Source organism: Pleurodeles waltl, chromosome 8 (assembly GCF_031143425.1).
Source record: "Pleurodeles waltl isolate 20211129_DDA chromosome 8, aPleWal1.hap1.20221129, whole genome shotgun sequence".
NCBI classification, from domain to species: domain Eukaryota; kingdom Metazoa; phylum Chordata; class Amphibia; order Caudata; family Salamandridae; genus Pleurodeles; species Pleurodeles waltl.
In genome coordinates this window covers 126,617,828-126,633,387 of record NC_090447.1, presented here as the reverse complement: position 1 = coordinate 126,633,387, position 15,560 = coordinate 126,617,828, and positions in this window count along the sequence as shown.

Sequence of the window (15,560 nt, the reverse complement as noted above, 5' to 3'; positions counted from 1 at the left end):
AGGGTGGCCAGGTGCAGGGCGTTTTTTGAGGTCTTGGATGCTGTATGCAACTGAGTCCTCTGGAGCTGGAGGTAAGTCTCTTTGGGGGTTGCTTGCAGGATAACGGGGCCCTCTGGGCGGAGGTCCGGGGTGTTCCTTAAGTCCCTCGACTGGGGCTTCCTCCTGATCCTTTGTTAGCTCTGGGGGAGATGGTTTTCTCCTCGTCTGACGTCAGCTGACCAGGACCCAGGGTATTGCTCTATCTCGGCCACCAGGGGTCACAGCGCTACCAAACTCGGTACAGTTGGGGGGCACTTCCGGACTGTCATATGTGTGTCGTTGGGTCTAGATGTGACTTCCGGTTGCGGAGATAGCGGCGATTCAGTGAAGCGTCCTTCACTGGTTTCTTGGTCTTTTGCAGTTTACTTGCTTTTCTTGAGTGGTGCCTCCACTCAGGAGGGAGATCTGGGGTGATCCTTGAAGCCTTGAGGTCCCCTGGCTTTCTTGGGGTCGGTCCAGTGGTCAGGTCCTCTGCTGTCGCGATTGTTGGGACTCTGGTACAGCAAGCAGGGGTCTTGGTGTCTCTTCTGGTGCAGCAGGTCCTCAGTTCTCATCCTGGCGGTTTCTCTGGTGCTGATTTTCTTGTCTTCTTGGAATCTTATTTGAGTCCTTTTCAAATCTAAAATCTTGTTCTAGGGGAGCCCACTAAATACTGAATTTAGTGGGCGATTTTTAGGGGGAACCTGGTAGTGTCCAATGGGGCACTTACCCTTGGGTGGCTACACCCATTATAGTAACTACTTCCTGTGGTAAGGGTCACTTCCCTAAACCTCATTGGCTGTTTCTCTACATTCCAAGATGGAGAAATCCGAATCAGAGGGTCTACTTCGCATGCAAGCCCTTAGTGGTGGTGGAGGCTCAGTGAGGCCACTCCTCCTACCCTTTGTCTGGTTTCCTGCCTTTTCTCCCGCCAAAAGTTGGGGTTTGCAAAGGGGGAAGCCCTCTGCTGCTAGCAGCAGGCCTGGGGCTCGAGTTTCAGGAGCTGTAGCACTTTGAAGCTCACCGCCAGGGTGTTGCATGTCCTGAGGGAGGGGGAGCTAGCTCCTCCACACAGGAAGGGCATTGTCTTACAAACCAGAGACCCAGGGCTCTCCCCCAGGTTTGTATATTGGTTGTCTGGAGTGGCAGCTGGATGGAACCAGCCACCAACTCTGCCAGTTAGGGTTAGCTTTTGCAGGGGGCACCAGTAAGGTGGCCCCTGGGTACATTTAAGGTTAGACCCAACACTGGTATCAGTTTGGATTTAGTATTCTGAGTTGCGTGATACCAAACAACCCGGGGTGCAGAGTGGCCAGTATGTAGCTGGGGAACTCATGTTTGACCAGTGCCCAGTACATATATTAAAATGGCTGCTCTGTTCACTCACTATGTCCTATGTTTAGCAAGGACATGCTGGGGGCATATTGCTCATGCAGCTATGCCCTCAAATATAGTATGGTGCACACTGCCTTTGGGCTGAAAGGCCTGCTAGAGGGGTGACTTACCCGTAGTATATGCAGTGTATGGTGGACAGGGCACACAGAGAGTGTGCCATGTCGAGTTTATCCTTTTAGGGTTGACCCAGTACACTCAGCCTGCATTGGCAATGCTGGGTGCATCTGGGTGCAGGGCCCTTGGGGGTGGCTCAATCAGTGCTGCTGCCCCCAGGGGCCTACTCTTAATATCTCTTGCCCTGGGTACTGGGGTACCCATTTACTAGGGACTTACAGGGGTATTTAAGAGTATAACCAATTGTGCCAAGCATCACAACAGTTTTAGGGAAAGAGATCTGCCCCAAGGAACCTGTTTAGCAGGGGCTCTGGGCACTACCAACTTCAGGCAAAAAGTGGAGGCTAACCATGCAAAAAGAGGCCTCCTCTCACACATTCGACCCACATTTGTTTGTTTTTCTTCAGGGAAACACTTTTGAGGTTAGAGGAATGCCCTGACATGGAGCCATGCTCCCTGTACAGCGGGATTCATGCTGCACTTCAATGATGAGGCCTAACAAAGCCAAAACTAGTTTGAGGTTGCCAGTGTTCCCATTCTAAAGGAAAGTAGTCTAGCATTTTGGGTTGGGCTCCTCTCTTTGGGCCAGGACAAAGGCTGAATTGCATATGGCTGGTCTCTGCCTGGAATTGCCCAGTGTGCAAAAAAATAGTGGACTGGTATGGAGGCCTGATTAATTACCAGTGGCTCATATTAATTTAAGCATTCCACCCATAAAACGTTTATTTTCAGTTTTCTGCTTTTCCTAGATGTATGTGACCTCATGTTTTCAGCAATTCTGATGCTTATGGTAAATGCTGAAGACTGGCACATCATCAAAGCAGAGACATGTCAAAGATCCTAACCTGCCTGAAATAAGCTCCTAATTGGCACTTTCTTTCAAAATGGAGGGGCAGATTTACTTAGAATTCATGCAACACACTGGAGCAAGGTAAGCTGCTGCACTCCGTTGTGTGAACGGAAGAAAGCTGAAAAGAATCATATCAACTAAGATATGGCACTCGTCAGTTCTCTCCCAGCACTGCCTAGTGCCAATGATGCAAGGGTGCCTGCTTTACAGGCAGGATTATCCCGGGAGGCATAATAAGTGGCAGATTAAGTTATGCCTAACTGGAGATGGTATAGCATTTAGACGCATTCCTAGGTTTGCTCCCTCTAGTTAATTTGGGAATGCTTTTGGGTTGAGGCTGCGCCCAAACGTGGTGCAACCCCAATGCAAAATCAGAGAAAATCTGCCCTGGAATGTCAGGCAAGGGGATTATTATTCAAAGGGTGATGTTCTGAGAAGCATTTTATTTGGATCAGCACACATGTCTCTGGTTGGTGCTTCCCCAACAATTTACACATTTAGGATCTGATTCACAAAGGTAGGGAATATCACGAAAAACTACGCATTTTCAGTATCCAATTATATTTTATCATATGTTTCCAGAGCTGATATTTTTTTTTCAGCATTTTTTAGAAAACTGAATACATTATATTGTGATTGGAGGTACAAGTTGAATCTTGATAAGACTGAAGGTATTGCCCATGAGGAGGGTCATATTGCTTGATAGCTCCTGAGCAAGTGCCAATTGCATTAAGACATAGAGAAGGGCTGAACGCCAAAGCACCGGGGTTGATGTGGAAAACCATGTTGCACTGTCTTGTTGAATTGGAAGAGGTCCTACTTCAGACTCTCCTGCAAGGGATCAGGCCCGGGCCTCAGGAACCTCCGCATTTTGTCCTTCCCTCTTAACCATTTTAACTGGACCACACCCACAGCGCTTCGTTCTCAGACGTAGCCTGTCTTCATCTTCTTGGACCGTCCTGGCCCATAGCTCCTTCCCGGATTCCTCATCTACTGGCGGCAGCTCGCTCAGTATTCGTGAAGATGTTACCATTGGATGCATTTTATCTTGCAGAAGATTTTCAGTGGCATTTTCTTTGGCCTGGGAAAAGACCAAAGTTAGATATACAGGAATATGGTATGATAATTCTAACAAAGCCACGTTAATATATAATCTTGAATTTGAAGAATTACAGGAAGAAATTACACCAGCAACTTGATCCATCATGTTTAAATGAACATCAGCTTTAGCTCCTAGACGTTTGATGGAACTAGATGGAATTGGAAAATGACCATAGGTACTGGGTCAAAAGTGAGGTGACCATAACAAAGTCTCCCCATCTACTATTTAAATTTAATGAGGAGTTATCTTAGATGACTTTGAATTCCTAAGTTCTTTGATTTTGCATGGACACTCTTTTAAAGAAAAGTTGTTGGTTTGAAAGTCTAAGCAGAAGATAATTTGGGTGTGAGCTTCATATGACCAAAACAATGACCTTAAAAAAAATAGAAAAACGTCTAATTTCTTCACAATTAACAATAAATTACTGGAAGAAGTAAAACGTTTAGATATCTAGGACTGTCAATTTCCCACAATCTCAAATGGAACACACACATTGAGGTATTTGTAGAAAAATCAGAGCCATCTCTTAATGCTATTCACACAATATGTCACACCACACACCCATAGAATCTACTTCCTGCACTCCATTCATTGCATTGTCCAGGCAAAGGACGGAAGCCAAATAGTCTATGGCACTGAAATTTGGCGGAACGGATAATTTAACATCTAAAATAGGGTCCCACAAAATAAAGTTTTCTGTAAGGTGGCCCTGGAATCAGACGTCAGCTTTTCCACAATTCAGAAAAGATATAAAATTGCTCCAATAAAATATTGCATGAAGAGACTAAGGACTAAATTTAAGAAGGCCTAGTGCCACCTTAGCATCATTTGTTTGGCGCTAATGTGGCGTTAGGCTTGCAGAATCGCTGCACCATATCTACAAAGTGGCGCAATGCATGCATTGCTCCACTTTGTGACCCTTTGCACCACATTATGCATGCAGCAGGCATAATGTATGCAATGGGGGCGTACCCCAGTTAGGGGGGGGAGGCAAAAAATGGCGCAAGCAAATCTAACAGATTTCCTTGCGTCAATTTTTCCGGCACTTTTAACGCCTGCTTAGAGCAGGCGTTATAAGGGGGCATGCCATTGAATACAATGGGCCCCTATGTACACTGCAGGAGTAGCGCCAAAATGTTGGCGCTGCTCCTTCAGAGTACATCAGTAGCGTAAAAGAATGGCGCTATTGCCCCCTACCCTGCACCGTGGTGCGCCGTATTTTAAATATGGCACACACATGGTGGCGGTAGGGGGGTGCTAAAGGGCGCAAGAAAAGTGGTGCTGCACTGTGTGCAGTGCGTGCACTGTGTGCAGCGCCACTTTTATTAAATATGCCCAGAATCTTCAAGCCTGTTCTGGCCTGAATAGGGAGCCAGTGCAAATATGCAGAAGCAAACCCCGGAGCTGAAGTTGTCAGCCAATTAGCTTTATTTTGGATAACTAGATGTACTAATGGTTTATTTATGCTTCAGTATAAGGCATTATTGTAATCCAATGTGAAACTAATAGGGCTAAAATGGCTGCTCTTCTGCCATCTGCATAAGGAATAGGTTTGATTCAGCACATTTGAAAAATTACAAGAAGAAATTGCACCAGCAACTTGATCCATCATGTTTAAATGAACATTCATTTTAGCTCCTAGACCTTTGATGGAACTAGCTGGAATTGGAAAATGACCATAGGTGCTGGGTCAAAAGTGAGGTGACCATAACAGAGGCTCCTATCAGAATTTAAATTTAATGAGGAGTGATCTTAGGCAAGTTTTAGTTCCTCAGTTCTTTGATTTTGCATGGACACTCTTTTAAAGAAAAGGTGTTGGATTGAAAGTTTAAGCAGAAGATAATTTGGGTGTGAGCTTCATATGACCAAAAGAATGACCTTCAGAAAAAACAGAAAAACTTCACAGTCAACAATAAATTACTGGAAGAAGTAAAAACGTTTAGATATCTAGGACTGTCAATTTCCAACAATCTCAAATGGAACACACACATTGAGGCATTTGTCGAAAAATCAGAGCCATATCTTAATGCAGTTCGCAAAATGTCACACCACACACCCATGAAATCTACTTCCTGCACACCATTCATTGCATTGTCCAGGCAAAGGATGGAAGCCAAATAGTCTATGGCACTGAACTTTGGGGGGGACGGCTAATTTAACATCCAAAATAGGGTCCCACTAAAGAAAGTTTTCCCTGTGGTGGCCCTGGAATCAGACGTCAGCTTTTCCACAATTCAGAGAAGATGTGAAATTGCTCCAATAAAATATCACATGAAGAGACTGAGGCCTAAATTTAAGAAGGCCTAGCGCCACATTAGCATCATTTGTTTGACACTAATGTGGCGTTAGGCTTGCAAAATTGCCGTGCCATATCTACAAAGTGGCAAAATGCATACATTACGCCACAGTTGCAACCCTTTGCGCCACATTATGCATGTGCCATGCATAATGTGTGAAAAGGGGGCGTTCCGGTACAAGGAGGCACGCAAAAGTGGCACAATGAAATCTACAAGATTTAATTTGAACATTTTTGGCGTTATTTTTAACGCCTGTCGAAAGGAGGCATTAAAAAGCCCCACCCGCTGTAATCAATGGGCATCCTTGCACTTTGCTCCACTAGTGTCAAAGTGTTTGACACTAGTGGAGCAAAGCGCCACAATAGTGTCAAACAGTTTGGCGCTATGTTTCCTAATACTGCCATAGTGCGCTGTATCATAAATTTGGCGCACACATGGTGGCATTAGGAGGGCATGGGGGGTGCAAGAAAAGGGTGCTGCATTGGATGCAGCACCACTTTTCTTAAATTTGCCCCTATAAGTGGCAGGTGAAAATCTAGTTGCTAAAGTCTGGAGCGAACACTTCAAACCTTGTCACAAATCAAACTTTACAAATTGCTAAGTCAAAGAAGCGAAGAGTGTCTGACATACCCTCAGAAAATCTGGTTATAAAAATGTCATGAACAAAATAAGTGAACAAGATAATCAACAAAAAGGTCACTATATCAGGACTGAAAAGAAATCAAATGTTTTTTAGAACTTTCGACAAATAGGCTGGTGAGGCCTCTTTTGACCCCTCTAATGCTTTCTAGCTATACTTAACAAACCAAACAAGCTATAGAGAAAGGAGATTTTTCACATTAGCACAAAGTGGCATGTTACCACTCAATAATACTGTAAAGAAAAAGAAGTATTTTCTGACATTTGCCCTGTGAAGAAATTGAAGATCTGAGCCACTTCCTGTTGAACTGTCCACTCTACATTAAGGTTAGAAGGTATACCTTTAAAAGACTACTAAGCCTATCTCCTTCCTGTTGAGTGATATATCAGAAGAAATAACTGAACGAACAGGAAGATTTCCTGCGAAAAAGTTGCAAAAACATTTGCGAAATAATGCTTTGGAAGAAAATGTTTCTGTGGAACCAACATAAATATCTGATTGCCTCAGATAGGCTGAACTGGTAACCATAGGTCCACATATGCTACTGTCTCTTGTTTTTATTTGTTTTATTTTCTTCTTTTTGCATAATATTAATATATTTGTATTGTCTTCGTGCAAAAGGCAGCTTTTGATGCTAAAAACACCTATTAAATAAATTCAAAATTTGCTGCAGGACTCCGTCTTCATTTCCTTTCTGAATTGCAGCAGGGTAGAAGCAGTTCTGATTTAGTCTTACTCTGTCCCTTTTTTCCGCTGAATCTATCCTCCATTCTCTCCCCAGACTTTCTTATTTGGCCTTGAAACACCTGCTCATTCTGCAACAAACACATATCGATATTATGACCTTTTCTTTTAGCTTAACCTCTGGATTCTTTGTACTACCATTTCCTAGATTGTTCCCACCACCTCATTCCACCCTTTCCCACACCTCACAACCCCTTGGCGACACCAGAGAAGTAGCTTTCTTTTCCATCTATCTTGGATTCCTTCTGGATTCATCCTGCCACCCACAACCCCTCTTTCCCTGTTCACACCTTGATAGACTATTGACTACAATGCTCCCATATTTCTGCAAGGACCTTAATACTTTTCTTGGCCAACATCCTCCTTTGATCTGTGGATATGAAGTTGGTGGGAATACAAAGTAAGGACAAGTTTAGGAGTTGAACATAACTTTCTTTATTAAGATGGAAAAAATCCAGCCACAGCATACAGCAACAGCCAACCCTTTAGATAAATGCCTTCACAGTCACTCTTCCATATGGAACATACAAACATTGCATAACAGCTACAAGAGCCAACCATAGTAACAATACCACTCAAACCCAACAAAAAAAAAAAATGAAATCTATGACAACACAACAGGTCTGTTGAAATTACAAATCCTTCTATCACCCAGCTAAGCTGCAATCTTTAACATCTTGGTCACTTTATAGGGCTTGCTGAAATGAGAAAAAACAGACTGAGATTTTTTTGGCATCCTAACCTTCACCATATCCCAGACTTTAATGTCACAAGGTTTGACCGCCTTGCAGAAATCATGCCTATCCCTTCTGTCTTCCTGTATATGAAGTTCTCTTGATCTCTCCCTCTCCAACAAGTCTTCCACACCAGAAAACTCCCTGCAGTGTTCATTTACGCACAGAGGACACACTCTGGACTGGCATCAGTGGTGGAATGAGGATTAAATCTATACTCTTTCACTCTGTGTTTCACCATATCCACCCAACATGCCCCATTAGATTTTGAATTTGCATTGTCTCTTTTAACATTTCATCGAATCTCTCTATCACCCCATTCATCTTCGTATGATAAAAGGCACGTTTGTTTTTTTTAGAGTAAAGACTCTTCCCTTCAAAAATGCCTCCATGAATTTCGAGGTCAACTGCACTCCGTTGCCTGTAAGTAAAGATTTGGGATTTCCTTCCCTGACAAGAACGTCAAGAACTTGATCACTGAAGAAGTGGTAACCTCGGTAGTGACCATAAAATCCTGCCTTTTTGAGAGCATATCCATCACTACTAATGCTATACATTTCTGAAGGTGCTACCCCCACTTATGGGTCCCATAACATCAGATGTTATTTCATCCCAAATTTCATCAGAAATATCCTGACAAATCATCTAAAGTGTTCTAACTGTCAGAGTTTTGTTGTTCAACCTGCACTCACAACAGTCCCGAACCATTCTTTCATTCTTAAAATGCAACAGGTACACCTTAATCTATCTTTTGTTTTACAAATACCCATCATGAACCAGAGGCATAGAACACTTTTCCACTCCAACAGTAGGAACTAATCTTCCCCCTCTCAACAAGAGATTCATGTTAACAGATAATTCCCAAGACACTTTAGCAAAAGCTGATAAACTCTTAACCCGATGCCATAAAATATTTCCAGAAACAATAGCATCACTCACCTGTTTCAAAAGTTTATCTTTTTCCATCTTAGAAATTCATTCGCTCTCAGTAACACAACCAGATGTGATGATACAAACCTTGAAATCTTCCTACTTCCACCACATTTCATTATCTCCACATGACTTATGAGTATCATCATTCAGTCTGGAAAAACAATCCACAGACTTAGGCCCATATTTATACTTTTTTAGCAAAAATGTGCACCGTTTTTTGATGCAAAAACGCGCAAACTTACAAAGTACAATTGTATTTTGCAAGTTTGCGCCGCTTTTGCGTCAAAAAATGATGCACATGCGGCACTAAAAAAGTATTAATATGGGCCTTATTATCTACATCAGGAATATACTTCACTGCAAAATGATAGTCCTGTAATGCAACTACCCACTTACAAATGTGTTAAGAAATGCAGTCTATTTGTTTTGTTTTTTTACTAAAAACTTCCTGAAGTGGCTTATGATCTGATTGGACCACAATCTTGATGCCCCAAAAAACTGTTTAAATTGCTTCAGGGCCCAGTAATCTGCTAAGTCCTCCTTCTTGACAATTGAATAATGTAGTTCAGCTCCTTTCAAAGATCTGGAGGCATATACTATAGTAACTTCACTGATGTTCTGAATCTTTTTCAAAACAGCCTCTTGCCCTTTATTACTAGCATCAGTAACTGTGCAACTGGGTAAACCTGGAGTAAAACCTTTCAAGCATTGTACTGAGGCAATAATTTTTTGATGGCAAATTCTTCCTGACACTCGTTGGTCCAAGAAAAGGGAACCTCCTTTTTTAACAAATTCCAGATATTAGAGAAACGTGTAGCAAAACTAGGAATGACTCTAGAATAACATTTGGCCATCCCTAACAAAGCTTGCACATCCTCCTTCTTGGTGGGTTAGGCTAAATCTTGGATAGTTCTGATCAACTCTTCATTGGGTTTAACACCATCTCTAGTGACAACATGCACTAAGTAAGATATCTCAGGATGACAAAAAAATGCATTTACTAATCTTATCGGTAATACTTTTCATACTATGGCCCATATTTATACTTTTTGACGCAAACCAGCACCAGCGCTGGTTTGCGTCAACAAATTTACCGCCGGCTAACGCCATTCCAACACACCAGGCAGGCGCCTTATTTATGGATTGACGTTAGCCGGCGCTGCGGGCTGGTTAGAGTAAAAAAAAATGACTCTAACCGAGCAGCGCAGGCATAGGGAGGAATGGGGGTTGTGCGTAAAAAAAATGGCGCAAGTCAGGTTAGAGTAAAAAATCATGGCTCTAACCAGACTTGCGCCATTTATTGATGCACAACCCCCACTGAAATGACTCCTGTCTTAGAAAAGACAGGAGTCATGCCCCCTGCCCAATGGCCATGCCCAGGGGACTACTGTCCCCTGGGCATGGCCATTGGGCACAGTGGCATATAGGAGGGACAAGTTAGGCCCCCCATGCCACTTAAAAAAAATATACCTACCTCTACTTACCTGGGATGGGTCCCCCATCCATGGGTGTCCTCCAGGGGTGAACGAGGGTGGCAGGGGATGTCCCTGGGTGCAGAGAAGGGCACCTGTGGACTGCTTCCATGGTGAGAGACCATGTAAAAGAGCCCAAAGGGCCCTTAACGCCTGCCCTCACCCAGGCGTTAAAAAACGGCGCAATTCAGGCTGGGAGCCATTTTTTAAGGCCCGCCCCCTCCTGTGCGTCAAAATGACGCAGGAGTGTAAATAAGGCGCACAGGCCTTAAAGCCATTTTTTGGACCGCAACGCCTACCTTGCATGTCTTTAATGCAAGGCGGTTTCCTGCATCCAGAAAATGACGCACACTGCTGACTTTTGACGTTCGCGGGGTCGGGCGTCACAGTATAAATATGGTGTTAGCTTTGCGCCGAATTTGCGTTAAAATTTTTGACGCAAATTCAGCGCAAACAGAGTATAAATGTGCCCCTCAGGATCTTCAACACCGTCTTAAATTTAAGAAAATGTTTTTCAAGGGCATCAATGAAAATCAGAACATCACTTGAAAAAATGTAACACCTGATACTTTGACCAGTAAATCGTCATAATTCTCAGAAAGACTGAGGCCACCGAACAAAGAGCACTCTAAAGGGAGTTATGAATGCAGTAAGTTCTTTAGACTCCTCACTCGGTCAAAACTGGTAATATGCTGATGTTAAGTCAAGTACTGTAAATACTTTGAATTGCCCAACAAACTTATCTCCATATTGTTGGACAAGGGAACCTAATATCAACACTCAATCTGATGTCTCTAGCACCACAACCACCGGTGTGACTCATTGAGAAGCTTCTACAATTTCAATTAATTAAAATCTGTCTCTCCAGCTCCGTGTAGACTGAAAGGAATAATCATGACTTTACAAGCTACAGCATTGGCTTCTTCCATTAGCCTAATGTGATGCAAATAACTCTTGATACGCCCTAATTTGTCAGAGAAAACATTAGGAAATTCCAGCAAGAGCATTTCAGGAATGGTGTCTTCCTTCCTGCTTGCACTTGTGGGTTAAAGTTAGGGTCTAGATAAACTCCAAGAAACGTTTGCTGTGGCTGGCTCAACACCATAGCTCCTTTCACAGGAACATATATTTTACAAAGGCAAGGTTACCAAAAAAGTGTATTTCTGCCTCAAAATAGCCAATTAACTCAATGGGTTTTCCCTATGTAACTGCAGAAAGCAACATCTGGCCAAGATAGTGTGATCTTCCTTTGAAACAATCTAGCATAGTCAACATCCATGACCAAAGATAGTCTTGCACCTGAGTCCATCATCATAGACATATCAATACTATTGAGTTGCACCACATCTGATGAATGTTCACAATTTACTTGGAAATACAGTTTATATCATTGATTTGAAGAGACAGTGGCACCATGGTGTAAGGGTGCCTTCATGGAAATAGGATATTAGCAATGCATTTGTATTTATTGTATTTCTTGACACACAATTTTAATAAGAAAATATTTTAAATATGCTTTTCTCTAAACCAGTGGTTCCCAAACTGTGCGCCGCGGCTCCCTGGTGCGCCGTCAAAACTAGCCAGGGGCGCCGCACACAGTCTGGAAACCACTCGGAGGTGCTTTTAATCGGTAGCTTTTCACCGTGGTATTGGAAACAAAACCCCCTGCATTAATTATTATGACCAGCGGAGGGCGCCAAAGTACCATTAATAATATCCCTATGACAAAAGAACAAAAATAGTTTCCAATAAATGGTTTTCAGCAACCTGAAGGAGAGAATAAAGAAGACAAATTGTAAATAGTGTAGGTACAGGTACAGGCTCGGATTACGTTCCCCCACCCGCCAAAAAAAAGTAACATAATGGGGAGCCGTGGCCAACACGGCCAATAGGTCAAAGGAGCCGGGGATCGAAAAAGTTTGGGAACCACTGCTCTAATCATTGGTGGCACCACAATACAAGAAATCCCTATGCAGTCAAAAAGAGAAATTGGAGTCTAGTGGGAGAAATTTTACTGAAAGATAGTGTAGAGAAGCATAACTGAAGCAGAGCTGTTCGAAAAGACGATGAGAAAAGAAACAAATCTGTTTTGGGGAAGGATTACCTGAGGGCGTATAGAAGCAATCAAGGCCTCAATACTTAGAGAGTCTCTTTGACAGAGAATTTCTGAATGTAATAATGTTTTAAAGCGCAATTGTGTACCAGGGCACAGAGCTCTCCTCTATCCAGTTATTACATGCATTTGCAATGTGATTTTTAATTGTTATTTATGTTAGTCAGAGAAAGACCACTGTGCTAACAGTATTCAACTACCATCAAGTTAACCTATTTGGTCATATAGGATGTAGTATGTAAGCATAAATTCTTTTAGTTTGTTAGAATATTGCACACCCAACCGGCACAGCCCAGATATGCACATCCGAGGAGGTCAGGTACCACTGTGCTCACAACAGCACACATCTCCAGTTAAACACTGTGAGAAAATTCTGCTTTTTGCCTGGCCACCCTAAAAAACAATTGCTGAAATTTTTAGGCTTTGCACACTGGAGATTGGCAGTCCATTGCCCAGTGTAAGTGTGGTATATGATGTAGAAACTACACCCATGGCATGGAGAGGTACATGTCATCTGAGAAATGGGACACTTATTGGGCACTTCACTAGTGTGACTCTGAGAAAATATGCTTTTGACCGACCATTGTAGCATGACCCCCACAGTTTAAACTTCCAACCCAAGCTGTCAAAATAATCCTTTTGACAGGTGAAAACCTTCATTTTAAATATTAATGTCACCCCCTCTACAGGCTTTGTAGCACACCAGATAAGGTTCATGGCATTCATAGGACATGTAGAAATATAATGTCACAATGTCCCTGCAGTAGCAAACACCAAAACCTACGAGTTAACTATACTACAGAAGAAAATGTTAATTCAGGTAATTCTGGTTTGGGACCAGCTAAAACATGATTCAACCACTATTTTAAACATTTATTAAAATCCAATCTAATGGGAAACTTAGATTTTTAATAAATATCTAGGAAAAGTAACTTTTGGAAAGTTACTTTCCCCCTTCTTTAACTCCCTACTTTTCCCCTTCTTTAAGTACCTGCCCAGCCAATGCTTGACCGTAAATCCGTGCGAAATCTGCTTCCAGAACAGATACAATGGCCTGGGTGTGGGAAGTGTTTTTCTTCCCCTGGCAGAAAGACCAGGTAGGGTGGACCCAGGAACCTCATTAACAAATAAAGACCTGTCCTTTTCCAAACAAATGTAAGGTGAGACCTGGGGAAGGCAAACTTTAGACCCCCCTACTACTCCTAGGACCAGTTCTGAGCGACTAGAAAAGAGGGGGCTACTCGTTTTCCTGGGCACACTCTTAGGAAGTCACCCAGTCTTTGAACAAGGAAGAAATGTTGGGTTGTTTGAATCAGGGTGAATAAGAACTTCTGCAAGAGTAGATAGGGCTGCCTGTGGGATCTTTTGCTCCATTAGTTAAGAAGAAGCCAGGAGTCACTTCTACCCAATAGCTAGTACCAACCATAATTGAGGCACCCCAAGGCACCCTCCTCTGAGCACGTTCTAGACCTGTGGGGAAAAAACAAAAAGGACTTCTGAGTGGGACCTCATCCAAAGGCTACAGCCTGCAATATTGCCCTGTGGCTACAGCCTGCAATGTTGCCCTGCAAGAGGATTTCAACTTCTATTTCAGATACTAAGGCCCAGATTTATAAAGATTTTGCATAAGGTTTGTGTCATTTTTTGATGGAGACCCAATGCAAAATCCATTTTGGAATTTACAAAGCAACTCAAATGTTGATTGGCACTCCACTTTTTCTTGGTGCTTTTTGCCTTAAACTCTTATGTCCAGTTCCCGTTATTGGATTTTTGTCCCTTTTTTTTATGTTTCTCTATTTTCTAAATTGAAGTGTAGTCTAATTCTCATTGTATTGTTGTAAAAAAAGGGTTATCTGTTGAGGGGGTTAGTAACCCTTATCAAGCAACAACCACAATCCTTGTCAGGATGAACCACAAAAGTCACTAAATTAACCTGTGCTTAACTCTCTGGTAGCTTGGCACAAAAGGAGTCAGGCTTAGCTGAGAGGCAACGTGTAACGATTTAGGCAGCACACAAACTGTAATAAAGTGAAAAACAACCCAAGACAAACCCCACACCAATTTAAAATAGCGTACATTTTAATAAATCGAATGAGACAAAAACAACAAAAATCCAAATTGTAGAACTGAGATATGCAATTTAAAAGATTTAGGTACGTATAGCACCTAGAAGCACCACTTGCTGTCATCATGTTATGCTAGACTGGGGAAGAGCCAGAAGCTGAGGCTGACCGCGATGGGGCATGGGTCAGACACAGGCACCAGTTTAGTCCTGCTGAAAAATGATCTTCTCAAAATCCAACATGAAAAGTCCAGTTTGCGGCAGAGGAGGCCACAATGAGAGCATCGTAGACAGTTGTCTCTGTAGCACAAAGATCCTGAAGGGCATCAGAGATGGTCGGTGCTGGAGCTTTGCATTGGTGGTCACCGTCGGCTGTCGATGCTGTAGTGCAAAGTGCAGATCTCACCTTGCTGGTCATCGCTGGTGGTCACTGTAGTGTGAAGAGTCAGGATTACTGAAGCTTTGCGTTAGTGCTCTGCACAGGCAGCAAGTTCTCGGTACAAACGGCCTGTTCGTTGTCCTAAACAGCCCACAACTTCAGGATTTCTCCGTTTACTTCACAGTAATGCACTCCGATGCCTGCCAAGGACCTCAGACCTAGGGAGGTGCTTATTGGGGATCAGGGACACGCTTTAGCAGAGGCCAGCAGGGCTTAGGCAGGTACCGTTGCAGGTCTAGCTGCAGCAGGTCCTGCTAGGCAGTTGCAGGGAGGCTTGGTTGTGGAGCTAGTTGTGTCCCAGTTGCTCAGAACAGGAGGTCAGCCAGCTGATCCTTGGACTCGCTCAGGTAGCCTGGCATGAAGGGAGCAGGTCTAGTCTTCCTTCTCAGAGTGCAGGACAGGCCTCAGACAGTAGGACAGTCCTCTTGCAACAGGGCAGCTCTTCTTCTGTGGTGCTTATAGGTTCAGGATTGTAATGAAAAGTTGGTTTTAAGGGCCAATATTTATACCCAGTGCCAGCTGAGAGAAACATCTAGACTTCACCCCCACATCTGGTTCTGGAATTTTCTTTCTTCATCTCCCTGGTGCCAAGATGCCTGGGGTGACACAAAGCTAGTGTGAAGTTCTTTGTGAGTACAGGAAGCAGA